The sequence below is a fragment of the Carlito syrichta genome, unplaced genomic scaffold (genome assembly GCF_000164805.1).
Source record: "Carlito syrichta isolate Samal-C Ts95f unplaced genomic scaffold, Tarsius_syrichta-2.0.1 Scaffold120494, whole genome shotgun sequence".
In the NCBI taxonomy this organism is placed as follows: domain Eukaryota; kingdom Metazoa; phylum Chordata; class Mammalia; order Primates; family Tarsiidae; genus Carlito; species Carlito syrichta.
The window spans coordinates 469,890-484,204 of NW_007064590.1; the positions used below are offsets into that span (position 1 = coordinate 469,890).

General features: G+C 39.6%; 1 pseudogene; it reads right to left on the reverse strand.

Annotated features, from left to right (window-relative positions):
- Positions 1-14,034, reverse strand: part of LOC103249446 — a 53,197-nt pseudogene extending 39,163 nt beyond the window's left edge.
- Between the last annotated feature and the right edge of the window lie 281 nt (positions 14,035-14,315).

The following is a 14,315-nucleotide window of genomic DNA, read 5'->3' on the forward strand; positions in this document are numbered from 1 at the left end:
CCACTGCACTCCAGTCTGGGCAACAGAGTGAGACTCCAACTCAAAAAAAAAAAAATTATCATCAGCTTATGCATATAAGTTGTATACGAAACATAAATGAATTTCATGTTTAGATATTACATTATATATGCAAATATTCCAAGTTCCAAAAAAATCTGAAACACTTCTGGTCCCAAGCCTTTTGGATAAAGGATATTCAACTGTCTCACCCAGGAACATAAGAAAATTCTTGAATCCTACCCCACTGAACCAGGAACTCTGGGGTGAGGCCAGAAATCTGTGTTTTAACAAGGCCTCCAGGTGATTCTGATGCAAACTTAAATCTATAAGTGACTGTTCTGGACTGAGTGTAATTCTAATGTTTAAAGATGTATTATTTTTCTTACAATATAGCCTCTAAACTCAAGCCGATTACTTCTACTTTCTTTTGGTAGGGAGGAAATAATAGACCCTTGGAAACACGAATATTTTGTTCTGAAACCATAATTAAGACTTTCATACTTTCTCCATAGGTTGATTTTTCTTAAAGATGAAAATCAATTAAAAGTATTTACAGATCAGGTTACATAACTTTTTCCTTTAAAGCCAAGAAGAAATGATTACTCTCTGATTCCAATGTCATGACTTCACGGGAAAATGACAAAATGAATTTTTCTTCCTTACAGTCTACCATTTGATCAGCATCATGTCACGGTAAGTAAACTTTGCTTCATAATTGAACTATGCCTTTCTCATAGGTGGCTCTGTCTTGGGTTCAGGAGTTTTCTAATTGTCTTTTTCCCTTAATTCCTGGAAAAAGAATGATATGTACTGTACTCATCATTATGTTTCTGTTATCGTCCAGCTTCTTATTTAAGTTGCTTGGAATCCATCTTATTTTTTCTGAAGCCCATTGATTTCCAAGTTACTTTTATTGGGATCATAATTCTGTATCACCTTTAATATATCCTGGACTCTTTCAATGCTTTCGTTTCTTTCTTCCTTTTTCCCTTCATCCTATCCATGCATTCTGTGCTCTCTCAGTCTAAGGGGCTTCCAATGTCTTTGTCATCATGTATAGTCTGCAGAATCCCTTCCTCCCCTGAAGCCCAGCCTTTCCCTGGAGCCTGGCTGCTACCCGCTCTGGCTGCTTTCCAAAGCATCTTGTCTAGTTCTTCTCCTAAAAATTCTCTGTGCTATTTTCCTGAATTAAAGCCACTGTTTTCTGGATCCTATGTCTACATCCCTATGTTCTGGAGCATATCCTTAAGTAACTTCCTAAAAACTGATGGCACAAGAGAAGTATAGGACGGTAACTTTTTTGTATCTTTGCATGTGTGGAAATATCCTTGCTGTGCCTTCATGGTCGATTTAGAGTTTGGTTATGTATAGCATTCTAGATTGAAAACAAAATAAATCAGTCGCAGACTCTTGAAGGAATTGCTCCATTGTCTATTTTTAAAATTTCACTTCATTTTAAAGATATGGGGTACAATTCAGGATTAGTAAATAAGTAGTCATTGTACAGGTAAAGTTTGGGCCTCTCTTTGGTCCCCACTTCACCTGATTTGAGATCAGATACCCTTACTGATGTTATGTGCCCCCCACTCACTCCCCTGACAGTGTTCTGTTACTGCCAATCTCTTTCGTATAGTATTAGGATTAATGTTCAGGGTCCGCTTATGAGTGAGAACATATGGTACTCAGCTTTTTGTTTTCGTGGTAGATCACTGAGTATTATAAATTGTAAATCCATCCAAGTTACTGCAAAGTTCACAATTTTGTTTTTTTCCTTTATGACTGTGTAATATTCCATAGTGTATATGTACCACATTTCTTTATCTAGCCCACTTTCGATGAGCAGTACGGTTGGGTCCATGATTTTGCTACTGTGATTAATGCTGCAATTAACATGTGTGTGCAGTATTTCTCCTAGAATGATTTGAGATCCTCTGAGAATATTCCCAGAATGGGGATTGCTGTGTCATATGGAAGGTTGATTTTTAGATCTTTTAGGAATTGCCACACTGTTTTCACCAGAGGTTTTTCTAGTTTACACTCCCACCAACAGTGTAGAAGTGTTCCCTTTTTTCCACAAACTAGCCAGTGTCTGGTTTTTTGGGTTTTTTTTGGTTTTTGGTTTTTTTTGAGTTATTTATGATGGCTATCCTGACTGGAGTGAGGTGATATCTCAGGGTGGTTTTGGTTTGCATTTGGATATTCCAGATTTCTTTTCTGCCACTCGTTTTCCTATCCATCCAATTCCTTTTTTCTTTCTCCTCCAGAAATTCATCACAAATCTCTGAGCTGCTAATGCCATTTGTCTATAAAAAAAAAAAAATACCACAGAGTGGCTAATAAATAAATAAACAGAAATTAATTTCTCAGTGTTCTGGAGGCTGGGAAGTCTAAGATCAAGGCACCACCCGATTCAGCGTGTGATGAGGGCCTAACTGCAAAGATTCTGTGTATTCACATGGTGGAGAAAGACAGAAGGGGTGAATCGCTCCTTCAGTTCTTTTATAAGGTCACAATCCCATTCATAAAACTTCTGCCCTCATGACTTCATCACTTCCTAAAAATTCCACCTCTTAATACTATCACATTGGGGATTAAGCTTCAACATATGAATTTTGGGGGGACACATCCAGACCATGGAGGTACCCTTACTGTTTTCAGTACTGCCACAGCTTTTTTTTTTTCTGTTAAATTGTGCTACCTTTTTCAATAGAATTTTGTGAAAGAGAGAAGCAATCTATATGCTCAATTTTCCATCTCAAATTGGGAGATATCACCAAACTCTTAATGCTCTTGGGGCTTTTGAAATCTTAGGTTGAAGGGAATATGTATAGTTGAATTTCTGACTTCCTATGTGAGACTTGACTATATGTAATTACTTATTAGGATAGGACCTTTCAACCTGCTTCAGTGGAGACAGGTAACTATTTTCTTTTCTTTTCTTTCCTGCATTAGCCAAATGGAAGGTAAATATTTCTTCTTATTCTGGGGAAGTTTGAAGATTAGGCCCTCTCTGCCCTTGAAGAAAGGAGAATTGCTTTTTGTTTGAGTGCTAATAATTTTAATTCTATGGATAGAAAGCAGGAGATACATTTTGCCAGGTAAAATTATGTTGAGGGAGAAAGATAGGGTAAAACAGAAAAGCCTGACGGAGATTGGAAGTAAGGGGGAAATGAGATGGCTTTGAAACAGGCCTTGGACACCTACAAATTAATGTCAGAAAAGTTGTTAAGAAGGGAGAGATCTGACTGCCAGGGAGGAACTGTGTGAGTAAGGTGCGTTTAATGCTCAGAGATGTCTCAATTTCAATAATAGAACAACTATATCAATAACCATATAAATATTGAGTGCTTACTATAGTCCAGGCACTGTGCCAAGTGCTTTACCCTTAATCTCTCCAATAATCCTTATAGCAAGCCAATGAAGTAGGTATCATGTACCCAAAACGGTCTATTGTCATTCAATATTCATTCACATCCCTTTCCACATACATTTCTATATTGCTGGTGCTGGAAATCTAAAAACTAGATTCTCTCATAAGCTAAGGTTCTGGATGCCAAAAAAGTTCTACCTGTGGGAGGCAACGGCCCAAGTTTTGGAGGGTAGAAGTGATGTGGTGACTATATCCTTGCTATTATTAGTGCTAGCAAGTCAGGTCAGATAGATGTGAGTGTTTGCTGCAGAAAATTCCACATTTCAGGTCAGTTGGCAGCTCTGTGGGGGTGAGAGGCAGCTGTGGCTGCAGCAGCAGCAGCTTCATGATTCATGGACTTCGGTGGTCAAAACAAAACAGCCCCTGAAGTGTATGGCTCATTGGTGGCTCCCTTGACTCCAACTGCTCCAGTCCTCTAACAATTTTGTAAACACTGTTTCCCTGTCTTAAATTCATTTCTGTTTACAATACCTAGGATTGGAACCTAGGTTTATCAGATTGTAAGGCCTGTGCGATTAACCACTTTGCTTTTTGCCTCTTGCTTTTTATTTAAAGTTGGCTTGCGCTAATGTAGACTGGTCAGCCTTTAATATTCAAAGGTAGTTGTAAGCTGGTCCACCAGCAATAGGTCATGTGAGTGGATCAGAACTATGGCCTATGGCTTCCACTAGGGTCAAATGTTTGCCTTGATTTTTAGATCTTTTAGGAATTGCCACACTGATGTCATCAACCACGGCACTCAGAATGGGATAACACAAATCCCTCAAACCACTCTATTAGCTCTAGTTTTCTATAGATCTTAAAAGTAAACTCAGTTAATTTTACATAATACAAAGGGAAGTCCCCCTAAAAATGGAATTTATTTATAAAAATTGTGTACTTACTCTTACGTGTTTAAACTTCAGTCACCTTCAAAGTACCCTCCATTTGATGCAATACACCTATCAATTTGCTTTTCCCACTGCTCTAGTTCTTGAACTCGTTGATTTGAATGCCTTTTAGTGCTTTTGCCTTTTCCACATCAGCAAAACGTTTCCTTTTGAGAATGTTTTTCATCCTCAAGAAAATTTTGTTCATCCTTTGTTGAGCGAACAAAAAAAGTCGCTCAGGGAGAGACTGGATGAATAAGAAGGGTGGAAGACAAGAGTCATGCTGTTTTTGGTAAAAAACAAAAACAAAAACAAAAACAAAAATACCCGGTAAACGCTCAGTGCAGTGTGGGCAGGTACACTCGTAAATTACCCATCATGGAAAAATGCATTGAAAGGACCTCTAAAAAGGAAAAAGAAAAATTCACTGAAGCTGAATGCAGTCTCTCACCACAATGCCAGCTGGTACGCTGACGCTGATGGGTTCCGAGAACATTTACCTAGCAGGAGAAGCCTGTACCAGGGGGTCCGCCCTCCAAAAAATAATTCTAGGTTTTTCAGGTCTTCCAGTATACACAGAACAGGTAAGTGGGAACCTGTAAATTCTTTTCAAAATTAAAATAATAGGAACATTACTGATCCTGAAAACAGGAAATTTTGCTGTTTCATATTGCCATAATCCACCACCACTAATACTTTACTAAAATGTGAATAAAAGCAGAATATTTCAGAGGCAAGACAATGACACAGACATTATGTTTTGAGAATTTTTATTTTCCCAGCTCAGGAACTGTTTGTTGCCATAAAGATATTTGTAATTTTCAGAGAAAGAACTTCTGAAGAGCAGTAATTATACATTTGTTTGGCTCACGTGATACTAGCAGCTAGGTTATTCACCATAATTAAAAGGGATTTGGGTCTCATCAAGTCAGCTCAGCTTCCTCCTGTGATTTTCCAGCTTTGTGGAGAGGAGAGAGTGCTGTGAGGATGTGCTAATGGACATTTGATTTTAGAAGGAAATGCTTTGTTACTGCAGTAACGCTCTCATGAATCTGTGTGCATTTGGGCCACTGGGCTCAGAAAAGCCTAGGGATTACTGAGCTTGTACTCTTAAGCCATGCATCCATTGCTCTGTGCACACACTAAAATTACAGACACTCCACTTGCTATTGCATGGGCTCATTGTAACTGGGAGAAAGCACTCAACTCTGATGTCACTGTAATCACCTGTAGATATTACAGAGAGCACCCAACAGTTCTAGTTGTTATTCCAAACACTTGCTATTTATCTAATATGGATGAGCTGAGCACACTCAGGATCTAGTTGAAATTGAAAGGGGTTGGGGCTGGGGACATTATGTGCTATCAAAATAGGGACCTATGTTGATTCATATCATAAGGAAGAGAGTGAGAAGTTGAAATTCATCCAGGTGAGAGGGTTAGAATAATACACATCAGTGAGGTACTTCATATAAATCCCAGGTCTACTCTAAGTATATCTAAGCATTATTTCAATTGAGAAAATTCTCTTTAATCAGAAAGTCATTCAAGAGTAGTAAATGCTCATATTATTGCCAGGCATTTGTATGTGAAGAAATCCTAAATATAGTCTTTGCAAACTTCCATTTTTTCAGGGGTCTGGTATGTACTGTGAATTCATTCAAATAGGATCTAAGGAAGATATTAAGCCTGCTGTTTTTACTTTAAAAGAATTTTTAATCTGAATTTGGGGTGATGGTACAGAGGTTCACTGTGAATTTAAGAAAAGTAGGGCTCACTTTTCCATGGGACTAAATCCTATTTTCTCTAAAGGAGTTCACAAAAGCCTCTAACTCATGTACACAGTAAGGATGCATTTTTATCTTTTATTTTATCTTGTGCTCTGAATAATCATATTTTTTTTTCGCAGCTTCTTTCACATATGTGAAGCATAGCTAAGAACCCAAAGGACAGAAAATGCCTCTCAGCAGCAAAGTGGAGTTCACAAAATTCAGGTGCAAAAGGCTGTGAGTTTTACCTACTAAAGACTCTTGGTTGGTGCTCAGTCATGACTCTTTGTTTTGTTTTTTTTTTTGCCCACAAATCAATAAGCTTGATTATCTGGTTGTAAAACAGATTGGAAGCCACAATTCAAAGGGATGGCTGATAGCTACTGTAGGTGCCAGTACTTCATAAAAATCCCAGGTCTACTCTAAGTATATCTAAGCAGAGACTATAGTACTCAGTGATCTAACACAGAACCAAAGAACTGAGTACCGCATGTTCTTGTTCATAAGTGGACCCTGAACACTTATCATAATATTCTAAAAAAGGGATTGGCAGTAGCCAGAAACTGCCAGGGGAGGGGAGACACATAACATCAATAAGTATACCTGATCTCAAATGAGGTGAAGTGAGGACCAAAGGGAGGCCCAAATTTTGCCTATATAATGAACACTTGTATGCCTAATCCTAAATTGTACCTCACATCTTTAAAGTTAAACTAAAAAAAAAAAACCCTGACCCATTCTTTCTATGGAATCTCACTGTCTAGATTTGTCTGAGTCCACTTGATGTCATTTAACATGTTCCTCTGTCCCTCATAATTTTGTAAACTAATATTTACATCAAAAAACTTGATAGGATTCAGATTCATTAAAAAAAAAGGTACCCCATTGACGAGGGCAGAGGGGTTATGAACTTCCTACTGAATCACATTAGAAGGCTCACACTCTCCAGCCATCTTTCCATCAATGCCTTTAAGATTGATTAGTCACATCAGGTTGTCAACTTGATCCATCCATCATAAAATTTCCCATCAAAATTCTAATGCTATGAGCAGTAATTGATCATTGCCTAGAATAGATCCTTTGTTTCACTGGGTGTTCCAAAATGGGTAATTTTCTAATTCCACTATTCTTTATGCATTCATTAGCTGGAATTTCATAAGAACTTGCCCCTGTCAACTAATTAGTAGCCCTAAGATACATTTAATACAGGCAAGACAGGACAGCTGTGTAGCCCATGCTTTTAACCAGTGCTATCCTGGAAAAATAAAGTTTTCCTACAAGTGTGATCTGATAGGTTGGTTCTTAGTGGAGGTCCCTATCTTTAGGTCCCAAGAGACCATGCAGATTGAAGTAGGATTTCTGATGGAAGGTGAAATGAGAAGATAGAGTCAAGCTCTAGGGAGAGAAAGTATGGAGAAGTTTTGACAGGATTTCAGCCCCCATCCCAAGAGGCGGATCCAAACACAGAAATGGAGTACGACAGGAAATAGAATAGAGATCCTAGAATGTGGACCAGGCACACTGAACGAGGTTGAAGGAGGGAAAGGAAGAACATCACTGAAAATGAGAGGGTCTAGGGTCTTGACCCCAGCATCAGGAAACTGACCAAAAGTGTGACTGGGCTCCCTAAAGGGAGCATCAAATGAAGGTTAAATGTGGGACTGAGCCCTGGAGGGAGTGTCCTGAAAAATGTTTGTGAATGGGGCTGGGTTTGGATGATGAAATGATCATGCTGTCCCACCTGGATCTGGGGATGACCATGCCTCAGCTGGTCTGGCACCAGCCACAGGGACCCTCACAGGGACTCCACTCCCTTCTGTGATGGAACAAAAAGGACCTGATTTCCAAAAAGCCAGAGCCAGGAAACAGGACCAATACTGACGTCATTTGGCCAATACATTCACCACTGGTTCAAACTGGTACCAGTTCAGTGAATCTTCCATAATATTTTTGCCCACCTAGGACCCTATTCCCATCCCAATCACATAAATTCTCCAAAAAGCAGAGTAGGAGTATTTGGGGGTCTAGAGCTGCACTCTCTAGGCTGGAATGTTTAAGATATGTAAATACAAAGCCTTGCCAGGGACTCTGCTTGTCCCCTCAGCACCTGATTGCTTACCACTTGGGGTTCCAGAGGTCTGTACCTGCTATTATATTTAGGAATTGACTGCTAAAACCCAAACCACCCCAGCCGATTAAATGAAAATGTCTTTTCCTCATGCTGCATTACTTACACACAAGAGCACAGAGGATTATTTTTAGACATTAAAAAAATAGCAGTTTGCTGGAGCTTGCCATCCAATTTGTAACAGATTTTCAGAGATTAACACTTACTAGGTTTTTGGCCACGTTTAATCACAAAAGTAATTCTGCATTCCATCAATACGCTCAGCTCAAGGGATAAAAATAGCACTGCAATCTGGTTGGGTGAATCTTGGCCATGGGGCTCTGCTTCCCCGGTTGCTGTTTGAATGTTGTTGTGGAATTGCTGACCTGCTGGAGGGGCATGTGTGCAAGGCAGCACACGGGGGTGGTGCGATAGCTATGTGCGGTCAGGCTCAGCAAGAAAAGCGGTCCTATTTTCCAGAAAAGAGGTCCTTCCACAGAGCAAATGAAGAGAGTAATTGTGTCTATCTGGCCAGATTTTATGACTGAGAAACTATATAGTACATGCTTTGAAAAAAATTAATTTTGATAAGAAGTATTTCTGTGGGTGACAACTACTCCATGGCAGCCATCCTGGTTGTGGCCCATCTTTTCCTGTGGCATGGCCACTAACCAATTCCTAGAGAGGGAGAGAGACTCTGGTAGGAATTACATAAAGAACACATGTCAACTTCTGCCCTTACTTGTTTTTGTTTTCCTGTACAGCTCCTGTTGTATAGATCTGCCAACAAAAGGCAGTGATGGCTCACAGGAATTAAATGTCACTGCAATCAATTTACACTGGGCATCCCAGAGCCTCTAGGAAGTACCGATATTCCTGGATCTCCATATCCCTGTGGTGGATTTTTCAAAGCATGAAAAAAGTCCCCACAACTGCCTCTAGAGAGAAGGCGCAAGAATTCTCTCCTCTTTATTTGAAGAGCTTTCAGTGCTCTGTGCTGCTTTTGCAGTATGTTCAATGATGTATTCGTTGTTCGTTGTGCATTTTTCTGAGGATGAATATCTATCTGGGTGGCAGAATTTCTGAGCCTACAAGGTACAAGCCTCCTCTACTGGACAACCACCACCATCCCAGGAAGACATACGGGTTCCCTACACTCATAATTAAGATAAACACACACACACACGAGCATTCTGGCCACTCCGGAGACTAGCAAATTCAAAATTCCTGGGAGAGTTATGGACTTTCCTCCTGTTAGAGCCCTCCAGCCCCCCTTGCCTCCCTTTCCTTCCAAGCTCTCTTTTCTGCCATATTCTTCATGAAGCTTACTGAATAACTCAGGAAACACCAGTCTGTTACTTTTCTGACTTCTGAGGAAATATATTTTCTTAACTGATCAATTATATGAAGTCTGACATCGATGGACATGATTTTCATTAAATCATGCATTTTAGAGTTGGAGAAAAAAGCTTAGAAAACATCTAGTTCAACATTTGCCCAAAGTATAATCTGAGAAACCCTGAGAAGAGAGATGTCCTAGAAAAAGGGCTTCACAATCAAGCAAGTTTGGGGAACGTTAATATGAATTCTCAAGTCATATTGTCTTAATCTCAAAGGCGTCTCTCAGAAGCCCTTGAGGTTGCAAGTTGGTCTAAATATGGTTAACCCATTGTTTACAAAATGTATTTGATTTAGGATACTTTTTTCAATAATTTATATTGTGTATATAGAAAATAATTCAGAAATGTGAAAGCTAGTTATTTGCTCCATTTTGAAAATGAGAAAATTGAGACTCAGAGATTCAAGTGACTTGGCTAAGTTCAGTTTGTCAGTAGTTGGACCATGATAAGGCCTTACATTTTTGATTCATAACCCGATTGAAACTATGACTTCATGTGGTCCAGTCTCAGAGTCAAGGCACATTTAAAACAGCCCTACCCCCAAAAGAATTTTATTTCCTCAAATCTCTAAAAGGAAATCAAAGAGGATTTAAGTAACAACCTCAAGTACCCTTTTGTCACTCTCCAATTGTGTGTACAGGAGATTCTTAGGACCTTGTCAGTTACCCAGTAACTCACTGGCAAAACAAAAACCAAAACGCCACCTTTATTGCAATCATGAAGATTGTGGTCTCTCCTCTTCCCCTCCTATCCAGCTTTTTACTGTGTGTACTTGTTGCACCTTTTTCTAGAAGCCCTCGCAATCCTCCTGCTGCCTATCTGGGCTACTATTTCTGATACAACATCTCCTTTTTAATCCCACATCAAAAATGGTAGAAGAACTTGTTGAGCAGAGATCAACTCTCCTCAGCAGAGAGAGTGGAGATGGGGAAATTCACATGGCAGTGGTAGACTTCTTTTGGACAGATGGGAGAAGAAGGACAGTCAAGTACCACTTTCATAGTAACGAATTGTTCCTTACCACACAGCTGTGCCTTTGTGCAGTATTCTGTAAGAAGGGAATGAAAGCATCCTCATGATTTCTCATTTTAAAAAAATCGCATCAATAATTGCTTTTCAAGATTTATTTATATTCATATGCATTCACCATTAAATTTATTTTGCAATTTAAAATATTTTTCTATTTTATGTCTCTTCATTGTCAATGCACAATTCAAGCACAGTTTCAAGGTATTTCTAATGATTATTATAAATTTTTGTAAAAATCTGCAATCTGATATGAAAAAGTGTTCTGATGTAAGCAATATCCAATGTCCCCAGAAAAACATTTCCTGAGACCAGGGACTGTCCTGTATGTTTTCTTTGCCAATACACATGCAGGTACAGTGTTCTTTGGATGTGGGATTTTTGTTAAAACCCCTTGTGTTCAGAGACTAATTGTTTGCTTACTTGACTGACTGTTATTTTTGTTTTTTGTTTTTTTGAGTTGGAGTCTCACTCTGTCACCCAGACTGGAGTGCAGTGGCCGCTCCCGGCCACCACAGCCTCGACCTGCTGGGCTCTGGCGATCCTTCCAGGTAGCCGGAATTACAGGCAAGCGCTACCATGCCCGGCTGATTTTTTGATTTATTGTAGAGATGAGGTCTCGCTGCCCAGGTGAGTCTCAAACCCGCGGGCTCAGGCAATCCACTCACCTCAGCCTCCCAAAGGCGCGGGATTACAGGCTGAGCCACCGAGCCCAGCTTGACTGACTGTTTATTCTGCACTTGGGAAAACTGCTTGTTGTGGAATTTTGTGTTTCTTCCAGGCAAGGAATAACGTCTAATCTTTGCACCTCTAAAATTTGAAAACTGGAAAGTACCATTTCAAACCATTAACTTGAAACGAACCTAAGGCATTCTTATGAGACAACTGAGAAGACTAAGAAGGGAAAAAAGGGGGTAGCAGGAGGGATTAAAAAGTGATGAGATATTTATGATACAATGAGAGAAACTGCAAAAGTTTGATGCTTCTCACTCCAAACCTTACTCTCCTGTTAAGACCTGACTATTGCATAGGATTCTATTCATATGCAATGTAATTTATATGTAATAAGAAGAAAATCTGAAATTGCTTCAGATTATTCATTTCAGAAATATAGGTTGCTGCCTAAAGAAACCTTAGGAATAGCTTCTCCTTTAACTCTGAATACAGTGTTTATTTCAGGTAGAAGTGTAGAATGGAGAAAATGGGCAAAAAATATGAATAGGCACTTCTCAAAAGAAAATATAAGAGCAGTCAACAGATACATGAAAAAATGCTCAGTCTCACTAGTCATCAAAGAAATGCAAATTAAAACCACACTGAGATACCACCTAACTCCAGTCAGGATGGCCATCATCAATAACTCAAAAAACAACAGATGCTGGAGAGAATATGGCAAAAAGGGAACACTTCTACACCTTTGACAGGAGTGTAAACTAGTATAGCCTCTGTGGAAAACAGTGTGGTGATTCCTAAAAGACCTAAAAATCAACCTTCCATACAATCCCACAATCCCCCTGCTGGGAACATACCCGGAAGAATTCAGATCACTCTATGGAAAAGATACCTGCGCATGCATGTTTATTGCAGCATTATTAACAATAGCAAAAACATGGAACCGACTTGCTGCCCATCAAAAGAGGACTGGATTTTAAAATGTGATACATATACATGATGGAATATTATGCAACCATAAAGAAGGACAAAATTATGAACTTCGCAGCAACTTGGATGGACTTAGAGCCTATACTATTGTGTGATCTATCACAGAAACAAAGAGCTGAGTATCACATGTTCTCACTCCTAAGCGAACCTTGAACAGTTATTGTAATACTAAAAGAGAAGGATTGACAGTAGTGGGAAACTGCCAGGGGAGTGGAGGGCACACCTTATTAACAAGGGCACCTGCATAATGAACAGTTGGATATCTAACCCTGAATTGTAACTTTAAAATAAATTAAAAAAAAAAGAAGTGTAGAATAGAATATACCTATGTGATTCCACACATTTTTTTCCTACATAACATCTTCCTTGCAGACAAGACAACTACACATAATATGGTAACCTGAAAAGAATCTTAGACTAGAAAACGTACATTAGGTAAAAACCAAAGAAATCTGAAAAAGTATGAACTTTAGTTAATAATAACATATCAATATAAGTCCATTGGTTGTGACAAACATACCATATTAATAACATATTAACAATGGTGGAAACTGGGTGTGGAGTATATGGGAACTTCCTGTATTATCTTAACAAGTTTTCTGCAAACCTACGATTATTCCAAAATTAAAAGCTTATTTTTAAAAAGTCCCTTCTGCAGTAGGTTGGGATTTGCTAGCAGCTTTTTAGAACCAATAAGGAGTCCACATGCAACTATTGTCAGAGCCATGTCCCAAAGGGAATGACGTGCTTTCCCCATTCTCCCATATGGGGAGATCTGGATCTGAACTTCTCTAAGTAAAACCTTGCTTGCATTGGGTTTCTAGATGACAAGTAATGTGGTGTTCAGTGCTTACCCATGGCCTTAAGACACTGGTAAGAATTGTGTGTAGATTTCTCAGTTGTGTCTCTCCCCAAACTATTCTTGATCAGGGGCTGAGACTGGTTCCTGGCCTTCTGCTTTCCTGCCTCCCAGTCTTCCTTCCTCCTTTGTGATATGTCTCTTAACGCTGTAGCTTTTCTTGCTCATTTTCAACAGATCCCACAGGGGAAGAAATACTGGGGGTCACTCTGCTCTGTACCTTTTGAGGAACGGCTCTGGCCCTCAGATTCCAAACCAGGGAATTCCGTCCACCACCCTACCAAGAAAACATCAGGAGTGGCAGTCATTTCATGGTAATGTACATTTCTGAGGTGGAAATGTCAAAGATGTCACTGCTTTTGACAACTTACATAGGCGAGAGCTGACAGAATTTAACTCAGATCGTAAATGCACGGTGCACTGCAATATTCTGTGACCAAAACTCATTTACCTACACATTTTTATTTCAGGCCTACCTCAGGAAGACTAAAAGTATAAAAACAAAGATGACAACTCCTGGATGATAACAGCCGATTTCAGTCTTCTCTGGCACATGATCTGTGCTGAGCATTCAGCACTAGGCTCTTTGCATGTGATTTTAAAGGTCTCCTTCAGAACACTGGGCTTTTAAACCATTCGTACTCTCCCATGATCTTTGTAACTGGCATGTGATAAGAGCTCTAGAGAACCCAGCTCTGAGTTGTTTAGATTCATTCCTACCACTCCTGCTCTATCCCTGGGATTACCCAGTGTCTCTCGGCCTTTTAGCCTTGTCTCCTGTTCTTGGCCCTAAACATACATCCTTGGATCTGAAGGAAGTTCTGACCTCACCTCTTCTCCTTTGGCAAGTTTCTCAAACCTGGCTTGCCCTTCTTCTGTGGTTCCTTCTGTTCTAGCTCTTCTGGTTACCATCTTACCTCAACAAACCCCTCACCCTGGGCTTCCTCCTGGCAATGACTCTCACTAGCCCTCAAGAGCAGGAATAAGGGAGGCCCCCTAGAACAGCAGTCCCCAACTCTTTTGGCTTCAGGGACCAGTTTCATGGAAGACAATTTTTCCATGGACCAGAGTAGGGGGAATTGATTCACGTGTATAATATTTTTTGTGTACTTCATTTCTATTTTTATTACATTATAATATTTAATGAAATAACTGTACAACTCAGTAAAAAAAAAAGGCATGGACAGAGATGG